Genomic DNA, 13,530 nt, shown 5'->3' on the forward strand with positions numbered 1-13,530 from the left:
TTCTATTCAATGCTGAAGAGAAATCTTCCTTTCTGAACTTCTATAAAGCTATCGGATTCATTATTCACGGAAGACTCTGATAGATTGCTAGATTATTTATTCTAGCTTGATTCTTCTATTGCTTAAGAGATATTTCTAATATTGTTTAGATATTTGTACTAATAGCTAAGAGAATATCATTTCTTATTTATATCTCTAATTATGATATTTAGCATAGATGATGAGAAATAATAAAGAATATTATTGCTAAGCTCTTCCTTCAATGCTTAAATGCTCTATTCAGTAATATTAGAGCAGTTCAAGTTGTTGCTGCTCATAATTGTGCTGAGCATATACTCTTGCTCTGCTATTGCTATCTGCTTGTAATGCTTAAGTTTCTAAGGGAACTATTCTAAGTCTTTCTTATTCAAGAAGTATATTAAGCAGTTGTTATTATAGCAGAATATTTAGCTAAGACTTCTGTAATTAATAGAATTCGATACTTGCTTCAAGAGAATGTTTTTGCTTAGTTGATTGAGTTTCTATTAGCAAGCGATATTCACTTAGCATTCTTTCTAAACTGGTTGCTATTTATTCTTTTAGAATTAATAGTAGTTATATGCTATATATTCTTATTTGTTGCAGTTATAGCAAGTAATACTGCTTTACTTGCTATACTGCTTATTAGCTATATCAAGCTTTATGGAATCAGCATATATAGTGCTGCTCTGAGCTATACTGCTCTATTAATTGCTATTTTTGTACTAAAGTTTCTTGCTTATATTAGCTGGAAATCTCTAAGTCTAGCTTTCTTTCTTCTTGAATTTCTCTATTTATTATTCGTATAGATGATTATTGATGCAGATTGCTTGATTGGAGAATATTGCAAAGTTCTTTAGCTAATTCTGTTTGAAGATTTTGTTCTTAATATTGTTCTTAAATCTCTTGTAATAGTATTCTATAAGATTCTTATCTTTCTATGAAAGCTTTGCTAAGAGCTGCTTAAACTTGATTATATAAGCAGAAGCTGATTTGATCTGCTTGAGATTCATAAGTTGCTAAGCTATAATATATTCTTTGTTAGAATTATTAAAAGTTTTCTTAAAAGCTTTTTCAAAGCTTTCAAAGGAATTAAATCTATTTTTGATATTCTGGATATATACATTGGGATCATTCTAATGCTTCAAGTAGTTGTATAGAAAAGGCTTATACTAGATAAAAGCATTCTTTTCGAAATGAATCTCTGCAAAGATCCAAACCTGTACACCGACATCAGAGCAAATTATCAACTGCTCTGCTTACATAACATCATCTTCCTCAACAGATCCTCTGGCTAAAGCTGCATTCTTCTCTACCTTTCTTCCTCAGTCAACACCCTCTCAGTCCCTTAACTTTACACCTTTGCAAACCCCTCTCGCAATTGCTTACCTTCCGACAAAACTGTTCTTCTCTTTTCACTTTCCTTTCAACTCAGCAGCAATAGCCGAATTCAAGTACTCTCTGTTCCCATCTGTCCAGTATAGCTAAGGGAACTGGATGATTAAAGCTTACTGCTTTCGAACTGTTTTTTCCAAAGCGCTATACCCAACTGAAGTAATCAAGAGTCATCCGCTCTACTTCAGTCTAAGGAATGAAGAAAATTATCTAGCAGCAGAACTTGTTGAGAAATACTTCTCAGAGTTATCTCCTTGCAAGTTATACTTGCTTACAATCTTTAGCGCTAATTCTTCCAGATATCTTCTCGATATTTATAATCTGGTTGGATTCTTAGATATAGAAATCTTTTAAGATATTAGTTTGCAGCATGCTATAGCTACTTTTTGTTATTATGCTTAGTACAATTAACAAGATATATTCTTGATAGAATACTTTTATATTCTATCAATAATCTATTCATCTAGCTCTTTTAATATTCTCAATAAGCAGGATCTGCTTAGATATAAAGCTAAATAGAGATGTTTATAGATTCTCTTCTTAGTTAATATAGCAACTTTAGCTTATACTCTGTCTTAGCTCGATATAAAGATTAAAAAAGGATTTTATATTGCTATATACAAATCCAGCGATATTCTACTAGCTTATACAAGCAAGCACTATCTGAACAATCAGCTCAGAAGTGCTAAAGCTAATTAGAATTGGGATTTCAAGAATGTTCCAACTATGCTGCTAAATAATAATTCGAATGCAGCTCTGCTCTATGCAATCGAACTATTTCGCCTTCGAATTCTGAAATCTACTGATTTCTACTAATTATCTAGTAGCTGTTCAGACTGAAGGCAAGCTCTCTATCTTAATTATAGAGAGACTATACAAAATGTGAAAGAATAAAGTGCAGAGATAGCTATAATAAGCTTGTACTATTAAGCTTTCTTCTATAAGCTGAGATATAGCAACTATACATGATATCCTAATTAGCTATTAAGAAGAAGTGCTTTATTTTAAGAATATAAGGCTGTATAAGTAGAAGCTGATAGAATACTAAATATAATCTATAAGCTGAATATTATCTTCTTTGTAAAAGGAGTTGCAGACTTGCTTGAACTATTTATTAAAAGCGATCTCAATAGAATAAGAAGGAATATATCAGCCTTTGCTCTAGAGAATTTCAGAGCAAGTAGAGCATTCAGCCTAATTCCGTTAAAACAATAGTCCTAAGAGAGCATAGCTCCAGCTAGCCTAATCTTGCATTCATTAAGAGAATATAGTATCAGCTCAGAATTAAGTTAACTCTTATCCGGAACTCCTACTAATCCTTACTTCTCTTTACCTCAAGAAATGTTTATTAATTCAGAACTAATAATCAATCTATTAATGCAGCAAATAGCTAGGCCTGAATATGCTACTGAAGCTTTATTGCATCAGAGACTGAGAAGCAGCAATATCATGCTTTCCAGTTTTCCTAATAAACCTCAGAAGCCTTATATACTTCTATAGAATAAGCTTTATAGCCTTAATCCTATCAGGCTCTCAATAGGTTCTCCGAACTGGATAGGATTCGATCATGCTATTAAGATGGATATATATAAAGCGAACTGCAAAAGAATCCATCGAATGAGAATGCAGAATCAGAAGAAAACTGCTGCTGCTACTACTGCTCAAGCAGAGTTTGAGAGCAGATGAGAATAAAGAAGAGATCAGCATTAGAATCTATTCAGATTGTATCCGTATTACAAATAAACTGAAAATGAATACTAATACTTCTGCATTAATTTAAATAATAGCTTAAGCAATAGAAAGAAGTATAAGAATTGAATTGGAAGAATAGTTTAGTTTGCAGTATTTCCTTTAGCAGTTTGCAATAAATTCTTTATTTCTTTACTTTATCTCTCTCTAATTAGATCTAGCATACCATTAGACTTATTGCAACTTTGAAAGAAAGTTGCTAAGAGAGAACTGTTATAGTAGCCAGAGTAGTAGTCCGTAAAATATGAAGTACAGTGGATCAAGGATCCTCATACATATAAAGAATATCATCCACTTTTCAAATTCTTTAGCTATAAGCAACAATGAAGCATTCTTTCTCTTCTTTTCAATTTTGAACCCTTTGAACAGGTCTAAGACAGGTTTTTCACCCTGTTCTTGCGCCCGTATAGCCTTAGTTTGCTGTTCTCATCTGTACAGGCACGCTTGGGTTGCACGAGCCCTTGCTCATTGCTTCAGCAGCTGTTTGTCCCTTTTTCTTTCGAGGGCGACAGCGCCCTAGTTCTGGTTCATTACTTATATCAAGCATTATAACTAGAGATATGAATAAGGAATGATATCTTCTTAGCTATTAGTATAAGCATCTAAATAATATCGAAAATACTTCTCAGACAATAGAAGAATTAAGCTAGAATAAATAATCTAGCAATTTACTAGAATCTTTTGTAAATAATAAATTCAACAGCTCTATAAAAGCTTGGAAAGGAAGGTTTCTCTTTAGCATTGAGTGGAATAAGAAAATAATATAGATTGAATATCTTGTTTATAAGATAGAGCTAGAAAAGCTTTTTATCAATATTTCTTTGCAAAATATTAAAGCATAATAAGATAAGAACTCTCGAATTAGCTTATTTTATTATCTATACTACAAGCTAGCATAGATCTTCTATACTTATTATAGCTGCAGAATGCATTTCTCGGAAAAAGTATAATATAAATAGTTTTTTATCAGAAAATCAGAATAAATTCTTTAAGCTGTTAAGAAGTAAGAACTTTGCTTTAGAAAAATTCTTAACAAGCAGCATAATAATGCATATATTAGGCTATCAAACAATTATTCCAAGTAATATATAAATAAGAAAGTAGAATAATAGCAATATAGAATGATATTCTGTATAATTTATATTAATAATAAGATTTGCAATTAGCATTAATAGAAAAGAAATCAGGAATAATAACAATATAAGCAAAAGCAAGCTAAAAAGCTTGCTTAAAAAGCAGCAAAGCAGGCTTAAAAGAAGAGCAAGCAGCTTTTAATAATTTCAAAAAGCTAGAATCGCTTATAAAAAAACTATAAATAATTAGACTGAAACAATCTTTATATAAAGCTTTTAAAGCAAACTATGCTTATATTAAGCTCAATATATATATTTAAGAATATAAGTATAGCGTACTATTAAATAGTAATATTTAAGAAAACTTTATATTTCCATATATTATTAATCAAATATAACTATAATGGAAATGGAAGAAGCAGCTATACATTCTTAGTATTATAAAAGAATAATCTATTACATATAACCAAGAAATAATTAATAAAAAAACTAATTATCTATTTATTTTAATCCAAGAATATATAATCAGAGTTTTCTTTAATATTACGAATATAGCATAGCATAAGCTGATTATAAAGCTTCTATAGCTTAAGAAGTATAATTCTTGAATCAATTGAACTACTAGCTAGATCTTATAAGAACAAGCTATATTCAGAGAAATAATTGCAATCAACAGCGTAGAATGAAAGTTAGTTATTAAAGAATACTCAGAAAAAGAAGCTTCAAACAACTTTATATATATCTTCAAATCAGCAGAGCTAGCAGTTCAAGAAGAAGAATCTAGTAACAAGCAAACTCAAACAATATCAGAATGCTAATAGATTAGCAAAATAATAGAAGCAAGATCCTTAGCAAGTCAGTTCGCTTCAGAGCAATAAGGAAAAGCTTCAGAATGTAGATTATAAGTCTATATAAGAAAAACCTTGAAACTAAGCTCTTAAGCGCTCGATTCAGCTTGAAGCAAATGCTCAAAGCTTTCAAAAACGCCATTAGAAAAGAAGCACGCTTAACAGTACTTACTATTCCTTCAGATAGCAGAAATAGTATATAAATCAGAATCAATACTTGCAAGCATATTATAGGAATATTACAAATTCAAGAAATTATTTCAGAAAGAATTGAAAACAGAATTACTAGAATATAGCTCATACAATTATAAGATTCTATTATAAGAAGGAAAATAGCTTAAATTCTTTTCTATTTATAAACTAAATAAAGTATAATTAGAAATACTTAAGAAATATTTCAATAAGAATTTTAAAAAGAAATATATATAATTATTATAATTATTAATAGAATATTCTATTCTATTTATATCTAAGAAAAATAGCAAGCTTAGATTATATATTGATTATAAGCAATTTAATAATATTATAATTAAAAACTAATATTTATTACTATTTATTAAGAAATTATAGAATAGATTGCAAGGAATATAATAGTTTATAGCTTTAAATCTAAAAAAAGCTTACAATCTAATCAGAATAAAAAAAGAAGAAGAATGAAAGATTATTTTTAGAATATGCTATAAATACTACAAATATTTAGTTATATTCTTTAGTTTAATAAATATCTCAGCTTTATTCTAAGAAATAATTAATTATATTCTATATAAGTATCTAAATTAATTTATTATTATATATTTTAATAATATTCTTATTTATTCTTAAATACTAAAGAAATATAGAGAATATATGAAAATAGTATTATAAATGCTTTAGAATATGAAACTTTTTATAGAATTTGCAAAGAATTATTTTTATATACAAAAAATTAATTACTTCGGATTCATAATCGAATCAGAATATATTAAGCTATAGAAAGATAAGATAGAAGCTATTAGAAATTAGCTAATTCCTAGAAATATTAGAAATATTAGATCTTTTCTCAGATATATCAACTTCTATAAATAGTTCATTAAGAATTATAGCTGAATTATATATTCTTTTACAAATCTTACTAAGAAAAAGCAGCTTTTCGAATAAATCATTAAGATATAAGAAGCTTTCAATAAAATCATTAAGTATATCATTTTAGAGCTAATTCTATATAAAGCAAATTCTTATAAACTCTTTAAAATTGAAATTGATATATTAGAATATATATTCAGAAAACAACTTAGTTAGCAAGATAATTAAGAATATTTAAGAATTATAAGCAATTTTTCAAAAAAGTTGAATAGCTTAGAAATCAATTATAAAATCTCTAATTAGAAGCTTATAGCAATAATAAAAGCTTTCGAAAAATAGCAATATTTTTTTATTAATATATAATATCTGATTATAATTTATTCGGATTATAAGAATCTAATTACATTTATAACAATCAAAATCTTAAATAAGCAATAAATCAGATAAGCAGAATTCCTTTTATAGTTTAACTTCAGAATTATGCACTATAAAAGCTTAGAAAATGAATAAGCAGATGCTCTTAGTAGAAGATTGGATTATCGAAATATAGATTTCTTAGATATATAAAACATCTTTGCTCAAGATGAATTAGAGAATCTTGTTAATGCTTATAAAAAGCTGAATGCTGCTTTTAGAATTGAACTTTCAGAGAAAGATTTAGAATTAATAATTTCAGATAAATAAGATAATTATATTAAGAATATATACAGTATATTAGTATATAAATACTAGAAAGTTAGAGCAATCTATAAATGCATTAAAAAATACTAGAATCTATTAAGCTTTAGAAAAAGAATTGAAAATATTCTGCAATAATATAATAGCTATAAGAAAAATAAAGCAGAAAGATATAAATCTTATAAACTATTGTATTTCTTACTAATATTTATAACTATTTAGCAATTCATTAGTTTAGATTTTATTATTAAGCTATTTCTCTTATAAGAACTCTTAACTAAAATGCAATATAATAACATTCTAATAATAATTTGCAAATTAAGCAAGTATACTTATTTTCTCTCTTATAAGAAAAGCAATATAGCAGAAAAACTTGTATATATATTCCTTAGAATGATTATTGCTAATTATAGCATACTAGAAGAAGTAATCTCTAATAGAAATAGAAAGTTTAATTTAAAGTTTTGAACTTTACTTATAAAACAACTTAAAATACATTATAAGATATTTATAGCATTTTACTTGCAAATAGATAAATAAATAGAAAGAATAAATTAGATTATTAAATAATATCTTTAATACTATATTAATTAGAAACAAAATAATTAAATTAACTTATTACTTCTTATATAGTTTGCTTATAATAGCACAGATATAAGCATAATAAAGAAATTATTATTCTTTATACTCTATAGATATAATCTAATAGCTTATTATAAAGTATTGCTAGAAGCAAATATAGAAGCTATAGATAAAAGAATTAGAAAGATTAAGAAGATTCAGAAAGAACTTTAATTAGAATTACAATTTATCTAGAAATGAATAATATAGTATACAAACTCTAAGAGAATTGAGAAATCAATCCTACAGAAAGAAGATAAGATCTATCTATTTCGGAAAAATATCAAAATAATAAGATTTAGCAACAAACTTGATTATAAGAAATTAGAACTATTCAAAATCTTGCAGCAGATTTTCCTAGTTAATTATAAATTAGTATTATCTTATAGAATAAGAATATATTCAGTTTTTTATATCTTATTGCTGAAATCAGCAATACAGAAAATACTAGCGAATAATATAGCAGAAGTAGAAAATAATAAACTAGAGTATAAGATAGAGAAGATTCTCAAGCATAGAAGCACAGATAGCACAAGGGAATATCTTATCAAATAAAAAGATTATTCAGCAAGCGAAAATTCGTAAAAGCTATGAAAAAACATCAAAAATACTCAGAAGAAAATAGCTGAGTATTGGAAAAGGAAAGAAATCAGCACCTAGAACGATTGCTCTGCCCCAAACCGAAACTCAGAAGCTTCAGAAATCTCACTCTTCATAAGATTCTCCAACTTAGAACAAACCTCTCGAGCACCAGAAAGATCTTCATCATCCCCAATACCATCTACATCGCTTAAAAAGGAATAGTTCAACATACTATTAGAAAACTAGAAAGGCTCTCTCGAAACCAAAGCAGAAAACCTCTCAGAAAGAAAACTAACAGAAATGCAAGCTTGCTGCTCCTTCGCCAGCTCCTCCGCCTTCATACAATCAAGCTTCTCAATCATATTCAGGCTATAGCGCACTATATATGCTATTTTCTTAGCTTACAGCTTGCATTATTTCCGCAATCAACGCATCTTAGCTATAGTACGCTCTAGCTCCTCTTCTGCATTATTAAGAGCAGCTTCAGCAGCGAAATGCTAAGCTATAATCTTTTCTATCTGCAATAGCAATAAACTATGTATATTGCAATTCTCACGCTTATGCTTAATGCATTTCATATAGCATAACAAATCCTCCTTAGAAGCAAAGCAGCGAGTTTTGCAGCTTTTGCAGAAAGAATATATCAGCATCTCAATGCAATGAGAAAGAGCAATAAGCCAGAGAGAGGTAGACTATTCTATCTTTTTATAACAAGCTTTATTAATTCTATTCATTATCCGGATTAGAAAAGCAAGATTATATATGGAAAATTTATCAGAATACTTACAGAAGATTGTTGGGAATAACAACTGATAAAAGGGAAATAATATTATAATTCATCTAACATGCAAATCATGAAACAGATTACAAGCAAATAAGAACCAGATATTATAACTCAATATCAGACAAACTAACAAGGATTATATAATTCAGAATTAGGATTACAAGCTATAATCAATCAGAAGAGAACTAGAGCAGTTAACAATCAGTTCTTGCAGTTCAGGCAGTAAACTGCAATAATCAACCACCAACTCTTGCAGTTCATACTGAAGAGCTGAATATATAACCATACATTTATTATCATTAGATAGATTTAGTATATAGCTCTTCAGTTATTAATCTAAGTATTAGTCTAAGTATCAGATTATTCTCTTATTCTGATAGTTTTAAAAGCAGTGAATATTTGCACAGTTATTCAGTTGTATTTCTGTATTCAAAGCTTGTACTTAGCACTGCTCTTATTAGCATAAAATCCTTTGCATACTTTGGAATCTTCGGATTACTGCAGTGCTCATTACAAAGCAGTTTATTAAGAACTACAGCTAAATTATACATTCTCTTATAAATCTTACTAAGAAGAAGCAGCTTTTCGAATAAATCTTCAAAGCATAAGAAGCTTTCAATAAGATTATTAGATATATCATCTTAGAACCAATTCTGTATAAAGCAAACTCTTACAAACTCTTTGAAATTAAAACTAATGTATCAGAATATATATTCAGAGAATAACTTAGTTAATAAAATGATTAAGAGCATTTAAGAATTATAAGCAACTTTTCAAAAAAGTTGAATAGCTCAGAAATCAACTACAGAATTCTCAATCAGAAGCTTATAGCAATAATAAAAGCTTTTGAAAAATAATAATATTATTTTATTAGCATATAGCATTTAATTATAATTTATTCGAATTATAAGAACTTAATTATATTTATAATAATCAAAGTCTTAAACAAGCAATAAATTAAATAAGCAGAATTTCTCTTATAGTTTGATTTCAGAATTATATATTGCAAAAGCTTAGAAAATGAATAAGCAGATGCTCTTAATAGAAGATTGGATTATCAAAATGCAGATTCCTCAGATATATAGAATATCTTTGCTTAAAATAAATCAGAGAATCTTATTAATGCATACAGAAAGCTGAATGCTGTTTTCAGAATTGAACTCTTAGAAAAGAATTCAGAATTAATAACTTTAAATGAATAAGATAATTATATTAAGAATATATATAATATACTAATATATAAATATTAGAGAATTAGAATAATTTATGAATATATTAGAAAATATTGAAACTTATTAAATCTTAGAAAAAGAATTAAGAATATCTTATAATAATATAATAGCTATAAGAAAAATAAAGCAGAAAAATATAAGCTTTACAAACTATTACATTCTTTACTAATATTTATAATTATTTAGCAATTTATTAATTTAAACTTTATTATTAAGCTATCTTTCTTATAAGAACTCTTAATTAAAGTATAATATAATAATATTCTAATAATAATTTGTAAACTAAGCAAATATGCTTACTTTCTCTCTTATAAGAAAAGCAGTATAGCAGAAGAACTTATATATACATTTCTTAGAATAATTATTGCTAATTATAGCATACTAGAAGAAATAATTTCTAATAAAAATAGAAAGTTTAATTCAAAGTTTTAAATTTTGCTTATAAAATAGCTTAGAATATATTATAGAATATGTATAGCATTTTATTTGCAAATAAATAAATAAATAAAAAGAATAAATTAGATTATTAAATAGTATTTTTAATACTATATTAATCAAAAATAAAATAATTAAGTTAATTTATTACTTCTTATATAATTTGCTTATAATAATATAAATATAAATATAATAAAGAAGTTATTATTCTTTATACTCTATAAATATAATCTAATAGCTTATTATAAAGTATTATTAGAAATAGATACAAAAGCTATAAATAAAAGAATTAAAAAGATTAAGAAGATTTAGAAAGAATTTTAGTTAGAATTACAATTTGTTCAGAAACAAATAATGCAATATATAAACTTCAGAAGAATTGAGAAACTAATTCTATAAAAAGAAGATAAAATCTATCTATTTCGAAAAAATATTAAAATAACTAGATCTTGCAATAAATTTAATTATAAGAAATTAGAATTATTCAAGATCTTATAATAGATTTTCTTAATTAATTACAAGTTAGTATTATTTTATAGAATAAGAATATACTTAGTTTTTCATATTTTATTACTAAAACTAGTAATATAGGAAATATTAGTGAATAATATAGCAGAAATAGAAAATAATAAACTAGAGTATAAAATGAAAAAAATTCTTAAGTATAGAAGTATAGATAGCATAAGAGAATATCTTATTAAATAGAAAGATTATTTAGCAAGCGAAAATTCATAAGAATTATAGAGAAATATCAAGAATATTCAGAAAAAGATAGCTGAATATTGGAAAAAGAAAGAAACTAGTATCTAGAATAATTACTCTATCCCAAACTGAAACTTAGAAGCTTCAGAAATCTCACTCTTCAGAAAATCCAACCAATCTACTACTAAATTCTCTATATTTACAGAATTCCAATCAAAATTCTCAAAGGAAGAATCTCTAGCAGCAATAGCAGACTTCTCTGCAATCATGGAACGAATCCCAGCAGCAATGCAAGCTCGCTCCTTCTCAGCCTTCTTACGCTCTAGCTTCTCTATGCTGAAAAAGCTTTAGCAAATAGCCTTTATTATCCTTTCGAATCACAAACGCTTTTGCTTCTGCAAACATTCTATCTCTGCAGCAGTATTGCGCAGCTGCTCCTCAGCATTCTCAAATTGATTCTCCAAATATTAATATTAAATGCTTATTCAACAAATTTCCATTATACTCAGCTTCTAAACATTATACTAAGAGCAGCTTAAGCGAATATATTCAGCGCAACAGAAGGAATTCTTAACAGAGACTTAACAAAACTGAATACTATAATCCTTGCAGAAAGAATAGAAAAGTATAGCAATAGCGTTTATAAGAATCAAAGAAAGAAGAGAATCCTTTTGTTTAATCTTCTCAGCATAAGAACAAGATTTGTTGATTCTATTCAATATCTCAATTAGAAAAGCAAAATCATGCATATGAAAGACTTGCTAGAATACTTATAGAAGATTGTTGGGAATAATAACTGATAGGAGGGAGATGATATTATAATCCATTCAATATGCAGATTACGAAATAGATTATAAGCAAACAAGAATCAGATATTAAGAACTTAACATTCTAATAAAGCATTAATTACGAAATTCAGAGTTAGGATTACAAGCATTGCTAATCAGAAAGGATAGCTTTGAATATATATTATTCAGAGCTAGCAGAATAACTTGGATATATTGCTATCTAACATATTTACACTAAAGAGCTGAATATATAAGAACACGTTTATTATCATTAGATAGATTCAATATATAGCTCTTCAGTTATCAATCTAAGTATCAGATTACTTTCTACTCTGATAGCTTCAAAAGCAGTAAACACTTGCACGATTACTCAGTTGTATTTCCGTATTCAAAGCCTGTACTTAGCACTGCTCTTGTTAGCATAAACCCCTTGTGTACTTTGGAATCTTCGGATTGCTGCAGTGCTCATTATACTATACTTTTCGGAAAAGATTAAAAACGAATAGTTTCCAGTATAAGAATAAAGATAGATTATTCAAGTTATTAAGAAATCTAGCATTAGATTTAGAGAAGTTCTTGAAACAAAGCATAATAATGCATATATTAGGCTACTGATGAATAGCTCTCAAAGCTATATTGAAAATAGAACAAAATAATAGCAGTATTAAATAACTAACTGCATTATTTATATAAGCAATAAAGTCTGCAACTAGCATAATAAGCAAGAAGCTAGAAAGAGATATTAATATGAATAGCAATAAGCTAGAAAGCTTGCTTAGAGAGCAGTATAATAAGCTCAGACTTTAAAAGAGAAGGATTATCTATAATGAAATTATAAATAATTAGAGTTTAAAGATTCCTATATACTGCATATAGTAGAAATAAAGTGTATATAAAACTTGATATTTATATTTACGGAAATAAATATAAAGCTTTATTAAATAGCAGTATTTAAGAAAATTTCATATTCTTTAGAATTATTAACAAAGTATATATTAATTAGCATTAGAAGAAGAAAACTTATAATCTTCTTATTATAAAGGAATAAACTATTATATATAATTAAGATATAATTAATATAAAAACTAATTATTTATTAGTTTTAATTTAAGATTATATAATATTTATTGCTTTTAATATTATAGATATAGCAAAATATAAATTAATTCTAAGCATTTCTTAGCTTAAATAGTATAATTCTCGAATTAATTAAACTATTAGCTAAATCTCTTAAAAATAAGCTATACTTAATAGAATAATTGCAATTAATAGTATAGAATTGAATTTAGTTATTAAAGAATATTCAAGAAAAGAAGCTTCAAATAGATTTATATATATCTTCAGATCAGCAGAGCTAATAATAGAAGGAGAAGAATCTAGCAAAAAGAATGCTATTATTATGCTAGAATTCTTGCAGATTATAGAAATAAGAATATAAGCATTAATACGAAATAACTAATTCGCATTAGAGTAATATATTATAAGTTAGAATAGAAAATAGAAATTATATTCTAAAGAGATTGCTTCAGCTCGAATTAGCAAATAGCAATTCAGCAAAAGAAA

This window comes from Cryphonectria parasitica (genome assembly GCF_011745365.1).
Source record: "Cryphonectria parasitica EP155 unplaced genomic scaffold M406scaffold_6, whole genome shotgun sequence".
Classification (NCBI taxonomy): Eukaryota; Fungi; Ascomycota; class Sordariomycetes; order Diaporthales; family Cryphonectriaceae; genus Cryphonectria; species Cryphonectria parasitica.